General features: G+C 46.3%; 1 protein-coding gene across 7 annotated transcripts in view; it reads right to left on the bottom strand.

Moving 5' to 3' along the window:
* LOC136856039 (oocyte zinc finger protein XlCOF6-like) overlaps positions 1-27,377 on the bottom strand; it is a 212,144-nt gene that overhangs the window by 93,502 nt on the left and 91,265 nt on the right. For all 7 annotated transcript variants that reach the window (XR_010858200.1, XM_067133590.1, XM_067133591.1 and 4 more), the window contains exon 2: positions 3,817-3,922. The gene's annotated coding sequence lies outside the window, so the exon portion shown is untranslated. The remainder of the gene's footprint in view (positions 1-3,816; positions 3,923-27,377) is intronic.

Consider the following 27,377-nt stretch of genomic DNA (forward strand, 5'->3'; position numbering starts at 1 on the left):
TGCAGTCTGCCTAATTTCACACACTGCTTACTCAACTCTCTTGGGAGACAGAAAAGCTTGAAAACTCAGAGTTGGTCCTCATCCTTAAATAGAGAATCTCCAGAGTTGGAGTCATCTGTGACTTCTGTAGGTCTTTCGTGCACTTCTCCCGTGACGGTGATCGAAGTAGCCAGTCATCCAGGTACAGGTATACTGTATGTTGATGCCGAGAAGGTGCAGCCACTTCGCAAGAGGGACTAGTACTCGCGTAAATACCTGAGGAGCTGTAGAGGGGTTGAAACACGGCTCGAAATTGGAGACTCTGTCCTTGAAGACGAACCTGAGATATTTCCTGGAGTCCGGATGAACAGGGACATGGAAATAGGCATCTTGCAAATCTAGTGTGATCATCCAAATGCCCTGTTGAATGGATGAGAGTATCGACTGGCTCATCTCCATTTTGAACTTCGTCTTTTGGACGAAGTAATTTAAGAGCGCAGACATCGAGGACAGGTCTCTAACACCCCGATAACTTGGGGATTACAAAGGATGGTTGTAAAAACCTTTCGTTGAACAATCTTCTACCTCCTCTATGGCTCTCTTCTTCAGGAGGAATGGCATTTCCTCCGAAAGAGGAGCATACCTCTCAGAGCCTTCTGAGTAGGTCGTCAAGGTGATTGGTGTGGACATTGATGGAGGGTGCTCCTTTAATGGTGTTGAGTACCCCTCCTTCAGGATCTTGACTATCCAAGCATCTGCCCCTCTGACACTCCACCTCTTCCTGAAAAGGAGGAGTCTGGCTCCCACTGATGCACAAAGGACTGTTGCATCATTTCTTACAGGATGGTCTGGAAGAAGTCCTCTTAATAGACCTTGATGTACAATGAACCTTGGAGCCGGCTTTGGATGGAAAACTCAGTCTACCTCCACGAAAGTGCTGCTGTTGCCATGGAGAGACAAATTTAGCAGAAAAAGATGAAGTCTCTTTAGGGAGCTTTGAAGACTGAGTCAACAGGTCCTGAGTTGGCTTCTTCTGTAGGTCAGTTGCTATTTCCTTTATTACAGTAGACTGGGGAAACAGATACTGCTTCTCTAAAGGAGGATAAAGTAAGGTCGACTTCTGTATATAAGTCACTCCCTTAGTGGTAAAAGAACAACATAATTCCCTCTTCTTAAGCACTCCTAAGACGAAAAGGGCCGCAAGTTCCAAGGAGCCATCTCTTATGGCTTTATCTGTGCAAGACAGTATGCCACACCAGTCCCCAGAGAAGTCAGCTGCTAAATCATTACAGTCCTCGATCTTCCTAGCGGAAGCCCTGACTGACCAATCGAAGGAACTAAACACTTCAAACACTTTGAAGATACTCTTCACCAGATGATCTAACTTTAGCTGACGAGAAGGCAGAACGGCAGGCTGAGACAATCAGACCTGAGAAGTCACCCTGGGATGAGGCAGCACCTCCCAAGGATGGAACTTCTCCTGTTGCATAAGACAGGTATCTCTTGGCTGTCAATCTCAACAGTGGTGAGGTAAAAGCAGCCTTACCTTGCTCCCTTTTCACTGAGAGCCAATCTTCCACTTCCTTAAGTGCTTTCCTTGAAGAGGAAGAAAAGACCATCTTGGGAAGGCTAACACTGGCATCCACATGGCTCCTCATACGGAAACTAAAGGCAGGTGAAACTGGTGCAGCTGGCTGAAAGTGAGACCATAACGTCGCTAGAAAGTATCTCAACAGAGATGCGTAAGATGACGGAGCTGGATCTTGTACTAATTCCTCCTCAAGGAATTAGTGACAAGGATAAGTCCTTAGTAGGTTTGGCCCTAGTTGGAGCCTTTTGAAGCATATCCAGAATGTCTGCCAACTGATGCCTGATGGGTGCCAACGATGGATTTTCCACAATGGGTGCAAAAGAACTAGAAGCTTGCAAAGGGGCAGTCGGGCGTTTGACAGCTGGCACCAAACTCTTGGCAACTGGTGCTTGGCATGTGGAGGCTGGCAGTGGGCGCCTGGAAAACAGGACTGGTGTTGGTCACTGGGCGCCTGTGTGGGCGCCTAGGCGAAGACGAAAATCGTTTCTTGACTCGAGGGCGCTTAGGTCCCAAACACTGGTGCTCTGAATAAGAATGCACAGGCAAAAGGTATCGTGGGCTGCGCCAAGTACTGCAAGACGGTTGAGGACCTAGAGGACGATCTTTGGTGAAGTCAGATTGTCCTTACTTCTCTTCAGGAACTGGGACTTGCCAGGAAACCGCCAATAACGCCTCTCGTCGGGACTGGACACTCCTGAGTCCAAAGATAACTGATGAACACTAACAGAGATGCCTTTCCAATGGCTATTTTCCAATACCTGTGCATGTGCACGAGCCACAATTTCAGCTCTAAGGCCGCCTTCCTTTAACTATCTCTATCTAGTTTTTCTAAGTGAGATTTCAATAACTTCCACTGCCTTTCGTCCCAATCTCTACACTCCTCACATGTAAGATCTTTCGAATACACTTGTCCCCTACAATTTCAGCAGATAGTGAGTCCGACATGATTAAATGTTAAAAAGATATAAAAAACTATCTGAACTAAGCATGAAGGCTACACAGAAAAGTAAATACTTCACTGAATCCTGGAAAGATAGCCCAAAATAATGATGAAGTAAGATAAACAAAGCTGCTACAAACATTCGATGCTGCGTCGAAGGCCAGCAGAAAAGAGGTGACGTTTTCTGCTTTGCTATTCCTATTGTTCCCTGACAGTGGGTGGGGTGGTCACCTACACAAAAACAATAAAAGTGCTGCTGCAATTGTTAAAATTTAAGCTGTTGCACAAGTGGAAAAGTATAGCAATGTAATTACTTAGTATGTTACTTATATGAAAAATAAATTTACAATGTCCTGCAGATTAAGCAAGCAAACTGTATATCTATGCCTCCCAAATTCAAGCCTCATTTAGGCTCTTGAAGTAAAATAATTGATGTTTTACGTGACTACAGGTCTCCTTTAAACCTGTTTAACTGTCTTGCTATTTCAGACCATGTTTAAGGACAAATGAACAGTACTGTATCTCCATCTTCCTATTTGGAGTGCAGAGTAGAGTACAGTATTGTGGTCACGAAGTCTGTTGTATGGGCAAAGAAGTGAGGTGATGGCCCAGAGAGAAACATTTCTCAAAGTGATTTGGTGAATAAAATGAAAGGTGTTTTAAAAGCAGGGCTGGTGAAGGGATAAGCTAGCATTTTTCATTTTGCTTTTCATTGAACCTTTCGGTGAAAACCATTATGGGTAGAGTGAACCGACAAATAAAGCCAAGAGAGGTCCAAAGGGAAAGCATCCTGCAGAACGAGAGAGACAAGGTACAGAAGGTGAAAAGTAAGTAAATTTACATATGAGAGAGAGAGAGAGAGAGAGAGAGAGAGAGAGAGAGAGAGAGAGAGAGAGAGAGAGAGAGAGAGAGAGAGAGATTTGTTGGATAGTGAATACAAACTACAAATGTTAATGATTGTGGGCTAGTGGATGGGGGGTCAAGGGTGTGGAGCCCCCTTGATGTGAGGGATTGGGGGTGGAAGCCCCCAAATACTGGAGACCAAGTACTAGGAGTTACAAGGTCATTCAGTGGTTAAAGGAATACTGAGAGAGAGAGAGAGAGAGAGAGAGAGAGAGAGAGAGAGAGAGAGAGAGAGAGAGAGAGAGAGAGAGAGAGAGAGAGAGAATTTAGTTTTTTCAATTCTGATGCCAAGGGAGCTAAGCCTAAGGAGTTAAAAAGTTCCTAACCTCAAGAGTTATATTTAAGCCATACATGAACGACAGCATGTACTCATAAACGTACAAATAATCTTCTGAATACTTACGGAAAAATAAAATGGACAGCGGTCCTAAAAGGTTCCCACCAAGACCAAGAAATGCGCTTCCTTTACAATGATTACTTCAGAGGACCTCTGATGCGACATGAATTATCTGCAAGAAAAAGAAAGTGATCATTATAAATATACATTAGTATACAGGCATTAATGTTTTCCTCAGTAACAATCAATATTCAATGTCCAGCAGACTAAAGCAAGCATACTGTATACCAATAAGTCCCCTAGTGAAACCCTCGCTCAGGCTGTTGAAGTAAATTGATGTTTTATGTGACTATAGGTCTCCTTTAAACCTGTTTAACTCTCTTTCTATTTCAGACCATTTTTAAGGACAAATGATTAGAGTATTGCGGTCAACAAGAAGTCCGTCGTATGGGAAAAAAAGTGTGGTGCCGGCCCAAAGAGGAACACTTCTCAAAGCCACTTGGTCAATAAAATGAGAGGTGTTTTAATACCAGGGCTCTGAAGGGATAGTGTAATGATAGAAAGCTTTCCTTTTAAATTAACAGTAATAACCTTAATAAATGGTTGACTGGTTAAATGAATTGGATTTCATCTTATCAAGAGGTTGAGTTAATGGCGTGCGCACTTGTCTTTTGTATCGTACATCGTTACCATAACACTTCATAGTGTTCCTTTGTGTTTATACCTTTATACATTAGGTTACTAAGAAGTGTTATGGTAATGTTAGGTATGTTGCACCATGTTGAAGCTTGCAAGTGGTTACAACTATATCGCCATACATAGGCTAAGATATACTTTGTTCTTCTATATGATTTTATGAAAATGCCAAAATTTGAATTAAGGGATGAATATAAAGACAGTCTAACTGTGCTGTGTAACATTTAGGTTAGGCATGAGCACAGTAGGCTACAGCCTAGGCTAATGAATTGCATGCTGTTTGGCACAAAAATGCTGTTGTAAGTGACTTTTTTGTATTAAAGGGAACCAGTATAGGAGTGTAAGAACCTTTTTAGAGTACCAGTACTTGTATATGTACCATTTTAGGAACCTGTTCTAGAAGGTACAATTATAGAAGAAATCCACTAGGAATACGATGTACCCAGCAATTGTAAAAATCAAGAAGTATTAAAGGAACTGCAGGAGTCGAAAGTTTTCCTTAGCCTACCCTCAAAACGAGTTAATCGTCCGTCTTCGACGTCAAGTACCAGTACATCCCAAAGAATAGGCCTAGAATATCTACCTAAGCCTATGAGGTACACTTGTATCAGCCTACACCAAGGTTTAAATTGTATGGTATAGGTATTGTCTTAAAATGAATGGTAGCCTCCAACTGTAAGTACAGTAAAAAATAACCTTACATAAATGATGAAAGTGGTGTGGGATGTATTTATCTGTTTTTGACTGATATATCCACCCCTACCTCTAAAGTTTAGCCACGAAGCTATTATGTCTGTACAGTATTTAATTTCAGGTGACACCCAAGCCTAAGGTACTGTTAGCCTACTGTACTGCAGCCTATGTTGATTTTTTGACATAGCCTACAAATTGGAGGATGATGGAGAGAGAGAGAGGATTTCTATGGTAATTTGTTGTCTGCCATGAAAATGGAAATGGATAATTTATCAAACTTTGTACCTTTCACTTCCACACCATTTGATTCTAACAGAGCTAAGGGATCACACATTAACCCATTTGTTACAGTAGACAGAGCAGACATAACAGTGACACCACACAATAACCCAGCTTCAAAATTGACACAATTTATCAAATAACACACAGCCAGTAATGTCCAGCAATCAATTCCAGGGCAACAGTCAATAAACCCTTTTGTTCCAGTAGGTAACCTGAATAACCCTACTGATAATCATTTGAAGGGATTTATCTTAAAACCTAAGGATACTTTGGTATTGAAGTTGTCAGAATTACAAGGTGTTGGTACTATTGATAACAGACTTGCTAGGTTTTTTTAGTTAAGCAGAGTTCTGTGCTTCTGCAGATGCTGATAGAATTCTCACACTGTTAACGGCTGAAATGGGTAAAAGGGTAAATAACATTTCTTGGAGTCAGTTTAAGGACATACTGAATCACCACTTAGATTGTTCAGCTAATATTACGCGTGCTTGGCAGGAAATTGAGATTGAATGCTACAGTATAAATGAAGCCCCTAGAGCATTTGTCGACCAAATCAAGTGTAAATTGTCTGCTTTTAAAATGAAATTTCCTGAGGATTCCCATCCCAAAGCTGACAGTCTGTGAGAAGGAAGTTGTAGACAGGACTTCGCAATACATCCCAAGAAAGGCTCAAGGATTTCCTTGGTGATATGATACCCTTAGAGAGATTCACTGAATTTGTTGAGTATGAGTATCATCTAGCTACAATAAGTGGAGATGGTAATTACCCAAGGCAGAGTTTTTCCTGTTAATAATTCCACAATGCACATACCACAACAGTATTGCAAGATCTGAAGAAACAAATTAGCGATTTGTCTAACATATTAAAGAAGTTTAGTAAGAGTAAAGAACACAATCAGTATTGTGCTTACTGTTAGGTCGGAGATCACACAATATCTGAATGTCCACATAAACCTCCAAGAGGTTTTTGAGTGTCACAAACCAAATTGTAAAAGAAGTTCAGCAAGGTGTCCAGGGCCTTTTAAGAATGAATGACTAAACCCAAGAGTCAGGTCTCGTATCAATTTGATGGTAAATAATGCAATGTGTTGTGCCTTAATTGTTACTGGTAGTGAAGTATGTGTAGCACAAAAGAGGCTCATAGAAACTATAGGCTTACACTGTGATGAAATTTAAAATTTACCACAACTTACTGGAGTTACTCAACTTGTTCTCCTGTTCTTGGTACAGTGTATTTGGATGTTCACATTGGTTCCACGTTGGTTTCCCATTCATTTTCTGTGGTGTCTGATGGTTATCTGGACACACACTTACTGTTAGGAGCCAATTTGATTAGGTCTGTGCCAACGACATGGGATGGTGCACAAAAAAAAATTACTATTTGGGATAGATATACTTATCCAGTAAGATATCTGAAACCTAGACCTTCTAATAAAAGGGTCAGACAGATTAAAGTACTTCAGCCTAATGAACCTCATAAAGCTCAGGTTAAACTTAAAAAGAAACTTATTCTGCCTCAGTATACAGCTGGTATTTACCCATTACCTGTAGATGAACCACCTAACATGTTGTTGGAATTTGTACATGAAATTAAGGAGCGTCAAACTCAGTCTGCACTGTGCCTTAAGGTTAATGATGCTCAGGAAGTATATTGCCACTTGTCAATAATACTAAAGCCGCAATGACATTGATCAGCCAGTTCCAAAATGCAGGAAAAATGACAAATTTTGAAGTACAGTAGTGATTTGTATTTTTCATAACATACAAACCTGAGATCTTAACATTTGGAATTACCATTCAGTGCAGCTGGGACTGGCCATTTAACTTTAAACAAGGTGGTTGGGTAATACCTACTGATGCTAAGGTAGGGGGGGGACTTGCCCACTCAGTCGATATGTACTTCACTTTATCTTTTGGCCCAGGTAGCAGAAAGAGGGGTGGCTTGAGGTGGGCAGTATACTGTATGTTAAGACCTCAGGTTGGTATGTTAGGAAAAATACAAATTACTTTAAAATTTGCCATTTTTTCCTACACGAATAAAAATCTTTGGTCTTAATATTTGCAAGACTTACTTCTTGGTGGGAGGATTCTGAGTAAGCTTCTGAACCGACTGGTTGTTCGCCTCAACTGGGTCTCTCTTCTGGGCCTTTTGTATCAATGGGGTTGAAGAGCATCACTGATTCTAAAAGGGTATGGATGAACCTTTTAATGTTGGAAACAAAATTAAAAATAACCAACGGGTTTGTTTATTGTCAGTCCCTCTCTCCCCTTGCATGAGAGAAGGTAGGAATTGCATCTATTGATCTATTTAAGATTATAGACAGGGTATTCAGTTATGTAGGCTCACCTGCATGGCCGCCCGTCCAGCATGTGACGGCTGGCCACCTGCTTCTCTTCTGCGAGAGAGGAAAAGGCAAAAGAGATAAGGGAGGACGCCTGTCACTCACTCACATTCTCTCTTGCCACCGAACACCTTAGACGAGATGCAATCTATCCCCTACGGGAGCTGGGCGAGCTACACAACTTGTTGAGCAGCCACCACAGGGCCCAATGAAAAATGCATCCAAGGGCCTGTGGGTATCATCCAGAGGGTAGGAGGACGTGAATGTGGATTGCCTATGCCACATTTCCATTCCTAATACCTGTAGAACCAACAAGTTCTTCTGAAGTGTGAGGGATGGGCCAATGACCCTGGCCTCATGAGGTCTTGCTCAGAACGTACTCCCGGCTACTTTGTCAGATGTAGAGTACACTTGTTTGATAATTTCACGAGGCCAGAGAGAAATTGCGTTCTTGAACACTTCTTCTTGGTTGAGACAGAACTGCGAAGAGTCGTCGTCACTCCGACTGAGATGTCGAGCCCTCTTAAGGTAGTACCACGGCACTCTGACTGGATACAGTAGTATCTCAACACGATCCCTACCGTCCAGGTCCTAGGGAGAGGACTGAACAGGACTTGAATCCAATGTCAGGGACTGACAGATTCTGGGTCTTCGCTACGAATTTTGAACAAACTCAAACATGACAGATCCTTATCCCCTCGAGTGCTAGCATTGAAAGCCAAGTAGCAATCCCGTTCACAAGAACGTGGACGGGGGCTGTTCCTCTAATGTGCTGTAGTCTTCTTTGAGACCACTGCCTCTACAGGCAAAAGAGACTGAGTGGGAGGCCTCCTTTAGGTTTCTCATGTTAGCTTACCTAGCATCGTTCCTGCGCGAGAATGTGCAGGGGGTGAGGCCACGCCTGCACACTGGACCTTCACTCTCTCTCATTTGACCTGGCCTGGGTCCATAGACCGGGGAACCTTACTGGTGCCACGATGTCCATGGGACCCTGTACAGCAGTAGAAAAATCTTTACCTGCCAAGGAAAGTGACTTGCCGGGGCTGGTATCAATAACAGGTGTCCGTGGAGACCCCGTGTTCCATGGGTGTTGAGAGATTTTCTACCACAACCCATGGTAGCAGAACGATAGAACCAAACACTGGTAGCTTCTGTTGTGTTGATCTATTATTGGGAGGTTCCAAAGACTGGACACAGGCAGTCCCCAGTTATCAGCAGCCTCGGTTATCAGCAATCCAGTTTTATGGAGCTTGTCCAGTGACGACAATAACCGGATTTTCTGCATCGATCTCCAGTTACCGGCGCCGATCCCCAGACATTGGTGCTGATCCCCCCTTATCAGCGCCGATAACCGAGGATCGGTGCTATTATCGTCGATTTTCAGTTATCGTCACGCTGTCAGGAACGGAACCTGCGCTGATAACCAAGGACTGCCTGTAATCGTCCATAATGTCTGGGTGTAAGGGCCAAGTCCCTATCACCAGACCTCGGCGATTATGCTTGTTTGCCACTACATTCCGGTTACCCGGAATGTACCTGGCTGGCAGCTCTATTGAGTGCCCACTTGTACACTTGCACCGCCAACATGTAGAGTTGAAGGGAAACCAGTTTCTCCATCCCCCATTAGTTGACATACTACTATCGTGGTGATAAGGGTACTGACACTCATCAACACCACTGAATGCCACATCATCTGATCTTGAAACTCTTGAGGAGCTAAGAAACTGTTTTGAGTTCCAGGATATTGATGTGGAGGTGTCTATTGTTCTGATTCCACCCACCTGAAAGTAAAACTCTTCCAGGTGTGCGACTCATCTCTCGGTCGATGCACTTGGGAACAGGATCATCTTGGGAGAGGGAGTGTGTAGTGATGCTCCATATGAGGTTCCTGTCATCTAGTCACCAGGCTAAGTCCTGACTCGCTTCCTCAAGGGGGGAATGAGAAGGAACGGAGAGTCCCATGCCCGAGACCAGAACTCCCTCAATCTCCACTGAAGAGAACAAAAGTGAAGACACCCAAGAGGGACCAATGTTTGCTTTTGCAGATCTATCAGTATGCCCAAGTACATTATCCTCTGCTTGGGTATGAGATCGGACTTCTTGAAGTTACGACTACTCCCAGGCTGTAATAAAGCTCAAGTCGTCGATTCCTGTCCTGGAGAAACTGCGAACGAGGGCTCGCCAGGACCAGCCAATCATCAAGATACCTCAGAAGATGCATCCTGTGCAGATGGGCCCAGGTCGACACAAGGGTGAACACTTATGTGAACACACGGGGAGCAGATGAGAGCCTGACACAGAGTGCCCTGAACTGGTAAACCATCCCCCAGAGAATAAAGCGGAGGTACTTGCAGGAGGACTAATGAATGGGTATTTGGAAATACTCATCCCCCAGGTCCACTGAAAACATGGAATCGGACTTCCTAATGACCACGAGCAATAAACGTGTCGTTTCCACCTTGAGCCTCTGGTGAGTGAATTGGTTCAGGGGAGAAAGGTCTATGACCGGTCTCCACGCCCGCTGCTTTCTCTATGAGAAAGATTTGGCTGTAAATGACTTCAACAGCTCCTTCTTGAGCACTGCTTCCACCTCACCTGAAGGGCGAAATCCTTCAGCAAGCTGGCAACGTAGTTTTGGAGATGGAGCGGATGGCTAGTGGGAGGAGGTGGAGACTCGAAGGGAAGTAAATATTCTTCCCGAAGGACATTCACTACCCAGGTCTCCATTCCATATCACTACCATGTTGCCCTATGGCTTGATAGGCACCCCTCACCAATGGCAGCAGGAAAGCTGCCCTCAGCCTCCTCCTCCCTTCTTATCCTTTCCCCTCTCCCTGGCTGGGAAGTGGGGGCCGAAAGGAATACTGTTGTGCACCCTTTCTGGAGTGGCAGAAAGAGGCTGGGTATTCCTACGAGGGCCCTTAGAAGTCTGGGACTTCTTATGGTCTGTAGAAGAGCAATGGCACACAAAGACCCAGAGGTCTTTGCCACTGTCTGGTGAACAAGACAGTTGTTGTCAGTCCTCTGTCTATCCACTTTGGCATCCACTTGCTCTCTAAGGAAGAGAAAAGCAGAAAAGCAATGGTCTATTCCTCAGGGCCAAGCCAACTCAAGATCGATGAACTTGGAGACCCGAGTCAGGACTGCGTCCTCTCTCTTCAAAACCAAGTTTGATGTCTGGTGGGCTACATAAGAAAAGGCCCTACCTCCAGAAAGCACCAGCCTTTTGAAAGTATCTTCCTCCTCAGGGTCCCTCGAATCTGTAGAAAACAAGGAAGAGATCTTGGACACTGACAGTGTCCATTAATTCAGCCAAGAGAATACCTGGAATGCTGCCATGGCAGTTGATTCCAGTGCCACTGACCCATTGCAAGAGGGAGACTCCCTCCGCATGAGTTGGTCCAGCGACAGACCCAGGCCTAGATGAACCACACCCAGGTCTACCTGTCTGGTATGCAATGGTCTCTCCAAGGGAACAAAGAAACACTTCTGATGAGGGAGAGGAGGAGGTATCTCAAACGAACATGCCAAGAGCTATGCAAGTTCTGTCCAGAAACGAGAGAACTCACTGGGTCCAGAACCCCTACGGCATGATCAGACCCTGGCAGACCCAATGAAGATTTGAGTTCCTTGTGTGGTCCCCAAAAAGCTTCGAGGACAGAAGGACAATTCACTGGATTGGCCAAGGTCTCTTCCTAGAGACTGTTATACTGACAAATCAGTTTCACGATTCCAACACAGAACCTCTGTAATTCGGAAATGTCCATGTCCTGGGGAAAAGGACCCTCGAGTCCTTCCAGGTCACGGTTTCCCCGAGCCACTCTCTCATCAGGAGAGAGACCCTCATCAGAATCCTGACCCTCTCTCCACCACTTGAGCATAAGACAGTTCCGATACATGATTGAACCAGGGGTGTAAGCTCTCATGGGAGGGCTGAGTTGGGAAGGTGCTTACCAATAACGAACCCGAGTCCTGTCTACTTCGCAGCTCTTGGTATAACTCCAGGAGGTTGAGGGAACAGGAAGGGGGAGCCTGGCATTATTCATGGACCTGCTGGAGGCTTATGCATTGGTAGGAGAGGAAGGCAGTGAGTGGTCATCATCCCATAGTAACGATGGCTGCACAGGTCTGGAAGGGTGAGCTCATTTATGGAGGCTGTCCCTGGGAGACCGAACACGTTCACATGAATGTGCATGGATGCTGTCCCAGGGGGTGTAGAACCAGTCACATGAACATGGACTGCTCCAGGGAGAGCGATTGCACAAACACACTTGTGATTGTGGGCTATACCGACGAATTGCTACAGTCTTCTTTGAGGCCGTGGCCTCTACAAGCAACCTCCTCATCGTTTCCCGGGTGAGTGGACCCGTAGGTCAGTTTCACCTTTTCAGGACCCTGGCACCGTTCCTGCAAAGGAACATGCAGGAGGGAGGCAGCACCTGCATGCTGAGTGCTTACTCCTATTGCTGGGCCACTGCACTCCCAGTCCTGAACCACAGGCACTCACCAGTGCCGTGGCGGTCTGTGGGACCCTGTGAAATGGCAGAAGACCCTTCACCAGTCCGAGAAGACGACTTCCCAGAACTGGTACAAGTGACACAAGTCTAGGAGACCTGCATACGTGTAGCAACCATGGCACAGGGATGTGCAACAGTTGCTATTGCTACATGGTGGTCTGTGGAGCCCCGCGCAACAGTTGCTACTGTGGTATGGCCAGGTACCAAAGTGCGGCCGCAGTAGTGGAACACAGATAGTGGCGCAGCCGCAGTAGAATGTTCCTTACAGGCCCTGGAAGGTGACTTCCAGCAACCAATATTGGTGACACGGGTGTCCAAGGAGACCTGTACACCTGTTGCTCCCATGTTACGGGGGTCCGGAGAGCCCCTTGTAACAGTTACCTTGTCTGGAGACATCAGGAAAGCAACCAAAAGATTCCTTAGCCTATTCTGTGGAAAAAGCTGGCTGTTAGATGCCCTATGGGCCTTGCAATGGTTGGGAGGGGCAGCCTTCTTCTTCCTTAGGAAGAAGAAAGGGAAGAAGTAACAGCACATGACAAAGACAGAAGATGATGATGATGAATCAATTCTCTTTGTCAACTTCTATTTTTGGTCTGTTGCTGCCCTGGGATCCTTGCATTATTCCAGTGCAGGAACATGCAGGGGGTGGGGGGAAGGAGCGAGAGTCTGCACGCTCTGGACTCCCTCTCTCTCTCTCTGGCCATGGAAACCCGTGTACCTCTGGTGAAATGGGTGTCTGTAGAGAGTGCACATGTCTGTGTTGCAGCAGATGATTCTGTGTAATGGGATCCTTGGGACTCTGCACTTGGTCACTTCTGCTCACGTCTGTGTGTGGAAGTTCCGCACGCTGTGGAAGGTGCAATACTGAAAGTGCTGCTAGCAAGAAACCCATTCTTTTCTAAGCTCCTTGGGATCTACAACATCTGGAAAGAAAACATTACAAATTTCAAAGTACTGGCAGTCCCCGTTTATCGGCGATCCGGATTTTTCTGTGCTTGTCTAGCGACGAAAATCTGTCTAGCGACGAAAATATGCGCTGATTTCCACTTATCGTTGAAAATAACCATGTACTGGTGCCAATACATACCTAACAGAGGCGCCGATAACTGAAATTCGGCGATTTTCGACACCAAAAAGCCCCGAAAATCGCCGATTTCGGTTATCAGCAATTTTAAACATCATCACACCGTTGGAATGGAACCCTACCAATAACCAGGGACTGCCTGTAATCTGTACTGTTACCTTGGAATATTTGCTTCTGAGCAAACAGCGAGAGTTGTAGAGCAGGGGTGAGAAACCGGTTTAAGAATGTTACCTTGGCAACACTAAAACCAGTTTGTAAAACTCAAGGCTTCTCTCCAGCTAAAATATGTCACTGGGTTTGCAGTATATATCAGAATATTGGCAAAACAACAACTACACTCATATAAGTCGTCAGGTTTGCGGTATCAGAATACTGTACAGTACTGGCAAAACAACAACTACACTCATACACACATTACAATTGAAAACAAAAGGAGAGGAAGCAATTGCAGTCTGGTACGAGGCTTCCCTCCTAGGCTGTGATGTCTACAGTTGAGGGTTTGCTTATTCAACAGAAAAATATGCAAAAGCACACATTCGGAGATCACAGTATTGACAGATATACACAAATATCACACAAAGAATGATAAAAAATCCAGGATCACAAAAGTGAGTTGAAGAAAAGCAGCCAGCCAAAGGTAAAGTGAAGTGCATATTGAACGGGTGGGCAAGTCCCCCTACCATACCATCAGTAGGTATTATCCAACCACCTTGTTTAAAGTTAAATGGCTGGTTCCAGCTGCACTGAATGGTAATTCCAAATGTTAAGACCTCAGGTTTGTATTCGTGTAGGAATAACTACAATTCACAATGATTTAACTCTCCCAGGTGTCGATGTTAACATCAAGTTAGGCAATAGAGTACTATAAAAGAAAGGCTTAAGTATTTGCTTTCTCAACAAGACAACTGCCATCTTACAGCTGATAATCAGGCAGAATTAAGTGACATGATGGTTGCTATTCACTGTGTTTATTCTCAAGAAAACGAATTAGGAATTTTAAAGATGTACAAGCTCATATTGCCATAAATGATTCATAGCCAGTAAGGTCTCCCAAAAAATGCCAAAACCCTTATTTCCACCATGTTAGAAGATAAGGAAGTGAGGAGAATAATAGAACCCTCAAGTAAGGCGTGACTAAGCCCTGTTGTACTTGTTAGGAAACCCAATCACACTCAAAGAACATGCCTCGATTACCCCAAAGTCAACACACACCAAGTTGATATTCACCCTTGACCTAGATTAGAAGAAATGGTAAAAACAGCTGCAAGCAACTGTTATTATGCTTTTGTATATATGAATTAGATGAAGAGAGTAGAGATGTAACAACTTTTTATGATGGAATTTCACTGTATAGATTCAAGCATCTTCTTTTGGATTAAGTTGCAGTCCAATTATATTTTCATGTATCATGCCTAATATCTTCCTCTTGTTGAGAAAGGGTAGGTTATGAATTACTTAGATGATATTGTTGTTTGGGCTCCCAGTTTTCCAATCTTGTAAAGATTAGAGCAACTATTCAAACTTTTCATGGAAAGAGTAGTGAAGTTAAATGTAAGGAAATGTCACATACGCCAAAAGGAAATCAAATTCTTAGGTCACATAATTTCCAAGGATGGTTGTAGACCATGTCCAGACAATACTGTATCAGTGCCATCAGAGAAATGAAACCTCCTACAAATGTCAAAGAAACTAAGAGATTTCTAAGAATGTGTGGGTTTATGGAAATCACATTAAGGATTATGCTAAAATTGCTGTTCCCTTGACTAATCTCTTCAACAGAAAGAACCTTTTTGTGGACAAAAGACTGTCAGTCCAGCTTTGAACAAATGAAACTAACATTAATCACTGCTCCAGGGCTAGTGAAGGCTCAGATGACTAAGCCCTTTGAATTATTCACATCGACTCTAGTTTATAACTAATCATATAAGTGCTGTTTTGATGCAGAGACAAGATGATCAGTTAAAAACTACTGGATATTTCTCTAAGAAACTAAAGCCAGTTGAACAGTGCTACAGTACCAATGACAGAGAAGCACTTGCTATTGTCTTAGCATGTCGCAGATTCAATAATTTTCTTTGGGGTGTTCCTTTTACCATTCACACAGATCATCAGCCTCTAGCTTCAGTATTCAAGAAAGACAAAATCACCTAGAATGAGCAGATGAGTAACTGAGATGCAGGATTACTGTTTTAAGGCAGAATATAGGCCAGGTAAGAGTAATCAGGTGGCAGATCAACTAAGTAGACCAATCAGGGCAGTCTTTCATCAGGGTAGGGACAATTATCTTGGTCTAAGGCAAGACGAGTTCAAAGAAAAGCAGTTAGAGGAACCAAGGTGGGCTGAACTAATAACTTCTCTAGAAGGTGGTCGATTACCACATAAGAGGTTTCCCAGAGCTTTGACAAATCAATTCCTGTTGTATGAAGGATTGTTGTATCTCAGTGGAGATAAAATTGATAACTCAATTCAGTTGAGTTTAGTAGTTCCTAGGGATTTAACAAAGGCAGCCGTGAGGTTTGGTCATGAATCTGTGTCAGGTCACCTAGGTACACGCAAAACAATTGATGCTATTGAAAACCTGTTCTATTGGCCTTTACTGCAAACTGATGCTACCAAATATGTAAGTGAATGTATTACGTCACACAAGCATAAAGTCAGTAGTTCTTTACAACAAAAGTTCCAAGAATTGCCTCCTGTAACAAAGCGTTTAGAGCGAATCAGTTTTGATTTAGCTGATATGTTATCTAGTGCACATGGTTATACACTTTATCCTCTGCTTGGGTATGAAATCAGGCTTCTTGAGATTTACCATGACCCCCCGGTCACAGTGTAACTTGAAAAGTTGAAAAGACGATCCCTTTCTTGGAGCAACTGCGGACGAGACTTTGCCAAGACTAACCAATCGTCGAGATACCTCAACAGATGTATCCCGTGCAAATGGGCCCAAGCTGACACAAGAGTGAACACTCACATGAACACATGGGGAGCAGTCGAGAGCCCGAAATAAAGTGCCCTGAACTGGAATACTGTCTCCCTAAGGACAAAGCACAGGCACTTCCGAGAGGACTGATGAATGGGTATTTGGAAATCGCATCCTTCAGGTCCACCGTAAGCATGAAGTCATTCTCCTGATGGAAGTGAGCACTTAATGGGCGTTTCCATCTTGAACCGAGACTGGCAAACGAATTGGTTCAAGGGAGAGAGATCGATGACTGACCTCCACCCTCAGTTTCTTTCTCCAAGAGGAAGTCAGTTGTACAAGCCTGAGACCGACCTGTCACGACTTCTATAGTGCGTTTTCTCAGCACCGCTGTAATCTCCTTCTGGAGAGTGAGATCCTTTGGTGAGCCGAGTATGTAAGACTGGAGATGGACTAGGGTGTTGGTGAAGGGTGGTACAGACTTGAAGGGAAGTAGATAGCCCACCCAAAGGACATCCACTACCTAGGTCTCGGCTCCGTGTCGCTGCTAAGTTGCCCATTGTTTTGACAGGCACCCCAAACACCAACCCTAGCATTTTCCTCCCTTCTTTCCATTGCCTCCTTCCTTTACTGGAATGGAAAGGGAGTGGATAGGGGTGCAGCTGCCCACCTTGAGCGCCCTTCGGCCTGGGACTTCTTAGGACCTGAGTAACTCCTAGCTGGACCCGGTCGGGCTGTAGTGATGCGTGAAGACTTGGAGGCCTTTGTTGCTACCTGGTGAACAAGTCGGTTGTTATTCTCGACACAATGCTTGTTCACCACAACATCTACCCCTCTTGAGGGAAGAAAGAAGAAGAACCCAGTAAGGTCCATTCTGAGGAGCCAAAGCCGAGTCCGGGCTGGCGTGCTTGGTGATCTGAGTGAGAAGAGCGTCCCTCCTCTTCAGCACCAAGTTAGCCCACATGTTTGCTGTCTGGTGGGCCAGGTAGGAGATAGACCTATCACCAGACTGGCCTAGTCGCCCAAGGTTGAGTCCTCTGTGGGGTTGATGGAATCCCCCAAGGCTGCAACCTTGGACACTGTGAGAGACCACAGGTCCAGCCAGAGATTGTCTGGAAGGCTGTCATGGCAGTGACTTCCAGGGTCGCTGCTTCCTGTTGCATAAAGACTACGTCTTCTGCCGCAAGATGCTGCAGTGAGAGACCCAGAGCTAAGCAAACCAAGCCCGGCTTAACCTGTTTAAATCGGCAGTGGCTCTGTCGAGGGCGTGTAGCACTCCTTCTGGTGAGGCAGAGGTAGGAGAAGTAGCTTGGTCGAGTGATTGGATCAAAGGGAACTCTCCTACCCAGAGACAAGAGAGCTCACTTGATCCAAAACTCCCCAGTAAGCAAGGACCAAGGCAAGCCTACAGAAGCTCTGGGTTCCTTCTTAGGTCCCAGTAGACTTTGAGGTGAGAAGGGCGGCGGATGGACATAGCCAAGGCCCTTCCCTGATATCGTTGTGTCGACGAATCAATACTATGATCTCTGAATAGGTCCTCTGTATCCCAGGAGAATCTGCATCTTGGGGCACAGGACCGTCAAGTCCTTCCAATCCACAGTCCTCCCTTGATACTGGAAGAACCTCGAACAGAACCCGCAGCTCCTGCTCAACCACTTGGGTATATGAGCGGGTAGGTCTGAGAACCTTGCCTGCCTCGTAAGCCTTCATGGTAGGGTTGTAGTGGGATGTGACATCCCACTCACAAACCCTTCTGTATACTCACCATTCCCAGAATACCCCCAAGAAGTCGAGGGGATATGAGAGAGGGAGCGAGTACCCCTACCTGTCCTATCGGAAGTGACGGTCCCAGCAGGATAGGCAGGCCGAAGGTGGTCGCCAACCCCCAGTAGCAATGGCTTCACGGGTCTAGGAGAGCCCCTCCTTTCACACGAACGTGGAGGGGGGCTGTCCCGAGGAGAGGGCAAAGGCTCACACAAACATAAGTGAAGGCTCTCAGCAGGTGAGCGAGCCCGTTCACTCAAACGCAAGTGGGAGATGACCTGGGGAGAACAGTTGCGCACTCTCAGGCATACGCTTGCACTGTCATCACGCTGCACTCCAGTCATCTTTTGAGGCTGAAACCTCCCGTAGAGAAGACGACTAAGGGGGACCTCCTTATAGCAACTCCAGATGAGCAGACCCTCGAGTCAGAAGCAACTTCACATGACCCCTGGCTGCGTACTTGGGCAAGTAATGGTGGGGGAAGGGAACCTGCTCGCTTGAACCCAACCTTCTCTTGCGTGCCTGAACCAGAACGCGGAGCTGACTCCACATTACTGGTTTGAGGTGACTCGAGATTTCCAGAAACCTGAACCTCTTGAGCCATGCTTGCCTCCCTTGGAGGTCCCTGTACAAAAAGCTTCCATGGTACACGAAGGTTCTGCATTAGTCCCCTCTGCTCAAGTGTCCAAGGAGACTCAAGTAGAGGCGGGCACAGCACCAAGCTTGGAAGCAGAATCCCAAGCAGAAGTGCTGTATGTCCACACCTCCTTGGAGGTCTGCGCACCCACAGCTCCTGAGTCTTTGGAAGAGGGAGGTGAGGAGGCAGCAGCAGATGAAGACGATGACAAAGACGACAATGACACCTTCCTACTTCTCTTCTTGGACTTCTTCTTTGCCTTCTTCATGAGGCGTGGAGGATCTGCTCCCCGAGGTTGGAGGAAGACTCTAGAGCAGACTCCTGAGGAGCAGGAGCAGACACCATGGAGGAAAAAGCAGGGGCATGAAGGGACACCCTATCAACTACTGCAGGGGTCATCAATGTAGGGTGAGTAGTCACACTCATAGGCATGAGATAGTTGGTTATCATGATGACAGTAGGCGTAGTCATTGTTGCCATGGTATGAGTCACCAGAAGAGCAGCAGGGGCACGAGAAGTCTGCAGGTGACACAGAATGCCCTGCATTGAGGGAACTCCTTGGAGGCCAAGAGACTGCCAGGTCTAGCGGAGTTCCTCCTCCACATCTGGAATCAAAGTCGGGTTAGTTAGGGGGCCATCTCCGTTTGTGCCGAGAGGATTCCCTCCCCGACCGAATGGAGGGTACTGAAGGGAGGCTGTCCTGGCTTCCAGTCCCCCAACAATGATCTCCACCCGATGAAGCGAGTGAAGACAATGAAGAGGAAACCTCTCCCGAAGGAGAGGTGGCAAAGTGAAGAAGTTTCGCTGGAGGGAAGAAAGTATCCAAAGGATTAGCCACCAAGGAAGTCGCTGGGGGTGTGTTGCCCTCAGATGACGACTTGGCAAGCTTTTTCTGATACTTCCTCCTCAATGAATACTTCGACCACTGGTCGGGAGTCAGTCATGGCACTCCTCACACAGTGTCAGGATTACATTCATACCCCTGCACGATGTGCAAGGACATGAGGATCTACATCAATTGCCAAGTGACATGGCTACATGCCTTCAGCCTTCCCTCCGGTACCAGGGCACTTCCGTTTGGGTACCGCCTTACGCTCAGATGGATCAGAGGATTCACAGGTTTGCACTGCACTATTTCACTATAGCAAACACAAAAACACATAAACAGATGTAAATAAACATAGTTGAAATGATCCCACCGGAAAAAAGCGGCGTTCCCAGCGTAAATAAGACGAAACTGGCAAGCAGGGTGAGAGTAGCGAAGTACAACCTCACCATAGCACGGCCGAGTAAGCGATGCTCTAGGGACTGGGTAGGTGAGACTCACCCACCTGGTCGCACAGTAGTTAAAATACCATACCACCTTGTTTGAAAGTTAAACGGCTGGTTCAGCTGCGTTGAAGGTAATTACTATATAAAGACCAAAAGGTTAGTATATTGTGTAGGAACAAACAAACCTTTCATGTTTTACAAAGTAATTTCACTGGTCCTATATCTGTCATATTACAAGTGCCATCAACTACACTGGTGTCATGACCCACTGTTCTTGACAAGTTGTGTTAGTTGCAAAAGCTTTAAGTACTGTATCCTAATTCTTACCTTATAAGTACACTATTATGCATTTTCCACATGCAAAAATGAAATATGATGATAGTTTTTCCCATGATTTTTACTAATCTGCCAAACTGCGACAAAAATGCTTTGTTACTAACCTAAAATAGCTTTCCAATTTCATATACAGTACTTGGGACTTACCCTATAAGAATCCCAAATTACAGCATAAAAATTACATTGAAAGAACAGGGCACAGTTTACAAGAAAAAATTGCCCAGAGTGAAATAAACCTCATTGACAACCATTCTGGTTTATTTTTTAAGGTGTTTCAAGGCATTTAGGTTTTGCTTAGTGACATTTTTATGATAAAATAAAGTTTTATATATAAATATCCATTACTGTAATTACTTAGCTGAGTTTCTACTCAAACAGCAGCTAAATTTTGAATTCCACAGTAGAGATTCTTTTGTTAGTGTAGGTGACAAGACCCTGCCCACTTTCAAGGCAGAGGAACACCACAGCCAAACGCTATATATAAAACCTTATTTCATCATAAAAATGTCATTTTATATATGCAACTTACCCCATAATTACTTAGCTGATTCCACACTGAAAGGTGGTGGGGAATCATGGACAATACAAAGGTCTCCAAAACACTGATAAAGTTACTGAACTTGAGGGAATAAAAATAAGGCTAGCATTGAAACAATGCCTGTTGTTTCCTTACCTGGTGAGAGAGCTGTTGCAGGTAGATACTGCCTCTGGTTGGTGCTCATCTCAACCTGTAGCAGTGTGGCGTTATAGACACAAAGCGCCTTTACTGAAGTGGGAAACTTCGCGGCAAAGGAGTACTCCGAAGGCTGACGACATAACACAAGCTTTGCAATTGATTACCGAAGGCCAACAAAGCATGCATATCTGCCCCTGCCCAGGCACGTAAAAAACACAAAATACCAGACAACAAAGTCACCTACACCAAATATTTAAAAATGTAAAAAATAACAGAGTTAAGCATTGCACTATGCCCCTTTATTATAGAAGCAGACAGGCCCTAAAAGATCTCAAATAAAGAAGGAAGTCCACTATTTGAGTGATAGATGTTTGAGAAGAGGAAGTGTTTCTTCTGCACCAAAGCCTAAACACTGACCACTTTGCCTGGTAGCCTTGGTTGGAATAGTTATGTCTACATTTGGCGATAGCCTCCACCACTGATTTAGAAAACCCTTTCGCTTGGATGAGCTTGCTGACAGTTGAAACCCTGTCAGGGCCAGAGTGGACAGACTTTGATGGAACTTCCTGAAGTGGAGCTGTCTGGAAAGGCTTGGAATCGCGGGGAGGAGTCTTGGGAAGTCTACAAGGAGGTCGAGCAGGTCCGGGAACCACTCCTTCTGTGGCCAAAAGGGGGACCACGAGGTCATCCTTATGTTGTGATGCGAGCAAAACTACTCAATACTTCTCTGATCATTCCGAATGGCGGGAAGGTGTAAAGATCCAGATTGGATCAATCTTGGATCAGTGCATTCATCGCCCAAGCTAGGGGTCAAGAAAGGGGAGCAGAACAGAGGCAGTTGATGATTCCCATAGAATCCAAAGGCTGGCACATACCGAAGACCTAGTGTCCATTCCGTAGGGTGGATCTGTTTTTGACGGCTCAGTTTGTCCGCCAAAACATTGCATTTGCCGTGAATTGGGCACACGGTTCTGGTCCGCCCAGCACAGAAGGTCCTCGCTATCTTACAGAGAGAGAACAAGTGTGTTCCCCCTGATGTCTTATATATGCCAGGGCAATGGTGTTGTCTGCAAGGACTGTTTCCATCTTGTTGTGGACCTCTGTTGCAAAGTGTTGTAGTCCCAGGTGGACTGCTTTCAATTCCTTTAAGTTGGTGTAGAGCCCTGAGTCCTTCAGCGACCAACTTTTTTGGTTCCTGAGGCGAGCTCCCCAACCTGTATACGACGTGTTGGAAAGGAAATCTAAGTCGGGACTCATCGGGAAGAGATTTTCCTTCTGTCAGCTTTCTTTGGACCTCCACCAATGCAGGTCCTCCTTTGTCTCTGAAGTTATCAGAAAGAAGTGATGGTCTTGATGCACTTTCCGATCCCAACAAGCTCTTAGGTAAAACTGGAGCGGTCTTGTGTGAAGCCTTTCAAGTTTGACAAACTGCTCCAGAGAAGCCAGAGTACCCAAGAGACTCATCAATTGAGAAGGGGAGCAAGAGTGAAGGGAGAGGAACAGATCTATTTTCCTCAGTCAGTCTTCCACTCTCTTGAGGGATGGAGAAGACTGAAAACTCAGAGTCTATCTGGACTACCAAATAAAGAATCCCCTGAGTGGGGGTCATCTGTGACCTCTTGTGATTGAGTAATAGTCCTAATTCTTGCATCATTACAAGCGTCTTCTGCAAGTCCTCCATGCAACGCTGCTTTGTGGCCAACAGAGCAGCCAATCGTCAGGTAGGGCGAGATATTTACTCCCACTAGATGTAGCCATCCCGCCAGGGAGCAAGTGCTCAGGTGAATACCTGTGGGGCAGTAGAGATGCCAAAACAAAGCTCTCGGAACTGATAGACTTGATCCTTGCATACAAATCTGGGAAAATCTCCCCAAATTGAAATGTGAAAGTGCGCATCTTGCATGTCTAGGAGATCATCCAGTGTCCCTGATGGATGGATGCAAGAACAGAATGAGTACTTTCCATACTGAATTTTGTCTTCTCTATGAAGACACTTAACGATACTTGCATCGAGCACTGGTCTCCTTTCTCCTGAAGACTTGGGCACCATGAATAGAAGATTGTAGAAACCCCTCGACTTGACGTTCTTGACTACCTCTATGGCTTCCTTGTTGAGGAAAGAGGAAACCTCCTTTGAGAGGGCCGAGTATCTCTACGATCCTATGGAGTAAGCCGTCAAGACAACAGGAGTGTTGGTCAAGGGCGGCCTCTCCCTGAAAGGGATGGAATATCCCTATTTTAGCACTTTTACTACCAACTGATTTGCCCCTTTCATGCTCCACCTCTTCAAGAAGAGATGTAGCCTGGCACTGACTGGAGCATAGAGGACTTTATTCTCACTTGCAAGTGGCTGGCCCGTTGCAGACTTCTTGATCGCTCGAGATGCAAACCCTAACTGCACCTCGAAGCCTGGACTAGGACCTTTGTTTGCCCCTGCAAAGGGCCATGGCTGAAAGTTAAGTAGGCCTATACCTTAGTTTTTGCCAGACCACTGAGCTGATTAACAGCTCTCTAGGAGCTGACCCAAGGATTAGACTTATTTTACGTGGCTAAGACCAATTGGTTACTTAGCAACGGGACCTACAACTTATTGTGAAATCCGAACCTCATTATAGCGAGAAATGAATTTCTATCACCAGAAATAAATTCTCTAACTCTTCTTCAGCTGGCCGAGATTCGAACTCAGGCCTAGCGAGTGCTAGTCCACAGCTCTACCGACTAAGCCCAACGAAGAGCTGTCATGGCTGAAGAGGAGAAGAGGATTTGGCAGAGAAGGTGGGCCAATCTCTCTGGCGCCCGTCGATCTGCGTCAGAAGATCCTGGGTAGACTTTTATGTAAGCTCGAAGCAATTTCACTTACCATGGACTGCAGGAATAAATGATGCTTATCAAGCAGCGAAAACAGCAGAGCTGATTTCTGAGTTATTGCCTTTAGACGTGAAAGAAATCACAATTTTTTAAAGTAAATTATATTTTTCCTAACTATACTGAACCGAGGTCCTTTACATTAGGATTACTTTCAGGTGTAGGCTGGAAACGGCCGTTGAACTTCAAACAAGGTGGTTAGGCAGTTAACTACCATCCGGGAGGTGGGAGTACCCCGCCTGCGGTATGTAAACATTCCAATTTGCCTTTTCGCCCAGGTATCAGATTGAGGGGTGGCATGAGGTGGGCATAAAATGTAAAGGACCTCGGGATTGTATAGTTAGGAAAAATACAATTTACTTTAAAAAATCGTGATGTTCCGACACAATATACAAACCCTCGGTCCTTTACATTAGGAGACTTACTGGTTGGAGGGAGGAATCTGAGTGAGTCTCCTGAACTGACTGGAGTTCACCAACTTGTCTTCCCTTCCTGGTCGAGAGAGCGAGGAAGGGAAAAACTGCCTCTGACAAAATGATCGGGTTGTAAGAAACACGGGATCAGTTGTCAAACTTCTGGGTCCCATTGCATGAAAGGGGAAACGTCAGTTTGTGCAAAGTAGGCTAGGAAGAACTTGGAGTCGGATGACATAAAGGCAAATACAAGCATTGGGTTTGTCTTATAGTCATGGTCTCCCTCCCCCCCTTGCAAGAGGAAGGAGTGGGGTTGCTTCTATTAACCTGAACGGAAATAGAACGGGAGCTCCCGTTATGTGCTTACCTGCCTCGATCGCCTGGTCCAGCTTGTAACGGCACGTCCGCTCCCTGCCCGTGGGAAGAGAGCCAGGATGGGGAGAAAGAAGAGAGGCCAGTCACTCAACATCCATTCTCTCAGTCACAACCGTACAACATAGGCGAGATGCAACCTGTCCCGTTAGGGGAGCTGGATAAGCTACACAACTTGTCGAGCAGCCACCACAGGACCCAAGGAAAAAGTGTCCAAGGACTTGTGTGCAACATCCCGGAGGTAGAAGGAGGTGAAGGTAGTCTGTTGGGACCACACCCGCCTTCAGCACCTGTGGTACCGACATATTCTTCCGAATGCGAGGATGGACCAATGCTGCGGACCTCGTGAGCTCTCAGACGGCGTGCACGGTGTCGTCTTCTCCTGCAGCAGAGTACGCTCTCCTTATCATCTCACGAAGCCAGAAAGAGATGGTATTCTTGGACACTTCTTTCTTGGTCGAGCCAGTGCTAACGAAGAGTCGTCGACACTCAGGCCAGAAGTGCCGAGTCCTCTTCAGATAGCGCCGCAGCACCCTAACAGGACACAGTAGCATCTCGTCTGGATCATTACCTACAAAGTCCTCTAGGGAGGGGATCATGAAGGACTCGAACCATGCGTCAGGGACCAAAGGATTCTGAGTCTTAGCTACGAAATCCGGGATGAAATCGAGCGTAACTGATCCCCATCCCCTCGAGTGTTTAACATCAAAGGAAAGTCCGTGAAGTTCTCCAACTCTCTTCGCCGATGCCAGGGCAAGCAAGAAGACGGTCTTGAGGGTCAGATCCTGTCTGACGACTCTCTTAAAGGCTCGTGACGGTGCACAAGTCAGGCTCCTTAGAACGAGTCACATCCCACGCAGGGGCCTGAGATCCCTGGGTGGGCAAGACCGTTCAAGCTTCTCATTAGTAGAGAAATCTCGAAAGAGGAGGAGATGTCTACTCCTTTCAGCCGCAAGACTAGGCCGAAAAGCGGCCGGTAGCCTTTACAGCTGAAATGGAGAGAAGCTTCTCTCGGTGAAGGAAGACGAGGAAGTCTGCGACCTGCTGAACAGTAGCTCCGACAGGAGAGATACCTTCGATGACACCAACCACAGAAGACGGACCACTTTCCCTGGTATACCACTGCAGAGGATCTTCAGAGGTATCCTGCCATCTCTTTGCTGCGCGGCGTGAAAAGCCTCTCGCTCGCAAGAGATGGTGGATAACCTCCAGTCGTGAAGACACAGGGAATGCACTGCCAGGTGGAACCGCTCTGCGTGAGGTTGACACAGCAGGTTGGGCCAGGGGATCTCTCGGTGCCTCGGAGAGGAGAGCTAGCAGGTCCGGGTACCAAACGGCCTGGGGCCATTTGGGTGCCACCAGAGTCATTCTGAGATTCGGGGTGATCATCACTCGGCTAATCACCAGAATCATTCTGAGATTCGAGTGAATCAGGCAGAATGGGGAAAAGACAGAACGGAGGAAAGGCGGCGTCGAGATTGTCCCACGGGTGTTGGAATGCGTCCTCCGCAGCGGCCCATGGGTCCAGCATGACAGAACAGAAGACCTGGAGTTTTCTGTTGTGCCAGGTGGCGAACAGATCGATAGCTGGGCGCCCCACAGGTCAAACAGCCTTTCTGCTCACTTCCGATGGAGGGACCATTCGGTCCCTACCACACTGGTTCTGGCGGCTGAGCTTGTCTGCCCTGGAATGTACCTGGCTGACAGCTCATTCCTCTTGCCCTGGAATGATCCCACCTGGCTGAGCCAGGAAGGTTGCCTTGAGTTCCAGGATGTTGATGTGAAGGCGCATGTCGCCCTCGGTGCCACACTCCCGAAGTCAGTAAATCCTCCAGGTGTGCAAGTCTGGCGAGGTTTCTGTCGTCCATCCACCAGCAAGGTCCTCCTCACCTCAAAGAGGAATGAGTCTATGACCGGTCTCCATCCCCTGAGGCCTTCTCTTGGCTGCGAGAAAGAACAGCGGCTGTGAACCTGGAGACTGGTCCGACATGACTCTCTTTATCCTCTGCTTAGGATGAGATCACTTCTCGAGGTGCTCAGCAAACTTGCACTTCTTGCTGTGGGAGCGAGGGTGTCCTTCGAGATACCTTAGAACCTGGAAGATATGTTTGGAGATGGACCGTGCCCTGAATTGAGGAGGCCAGAGACTCGGATGAATGGGTATTTGTAGATATCCCTCCCGAAGGACATCCACTATCCAGGTCTCGGCTCCGAGAGGTCGACTGGTCTCATCCCCTGCCCAATGGCTCTGACACTGGCACCCCCACCCCTTGCTCAGCAGCTTTTCTTGGGAATGTTCCTTGGATAGTGTTTCCCCTTCTTCTTCTCCCAAAGGACATCCACCCAGGTCTGCCCATGTCACTGCCATTTACCGGCTTGACAGAGGGCTGAAAAAGGGCGGAGGGAAGGATCCCCCCTTTCTCGAGGAAGAAGAAGGCTGGGTGTTTCCTCGGGACCCCTTCAAGACTGGGACTTCTTAGGGGCCAGGAAGTGCCAGCCTGGCCTGAAGGCCTGGCTGCAGTGGGATGAGAAGACCGGAGGTCTTGGCCACTGCCTGATGAACAAACCGGTCGCTGTCATCAGCACGGCGCTTGTCCACCGCAGCGTCCACCAGCTCTCTAGGGAAAGAGAGGAGGAACCCAGCAACGGTCCATTCCAGGCGGGTCATTGCTGACTCGGGACCCACGGACCAGGCAAAGTGAGAGAGAACGTCGTCCCTCCGCTTTAGCACAAGGTTAGCCCACAGGTTTGCAGTCTG

This window comes from Macrobrachium rosenbergii, chromosome 34 (genome assembly GCF_040412425.1).
Source record: "Macrobrachium rosenbergii isolate ZJJX-2024 chromosome 34, ASM4041242v1, whole genome shotgun sequence".
NCBI classification, from domain to species: domain Eukaryota; kingdom Metazoa; phylum Arthropoda; class Malacostraca; order Decapoda; family Palaemonidae; genus Macrobrachium; species Macrobrachium rosenbergii.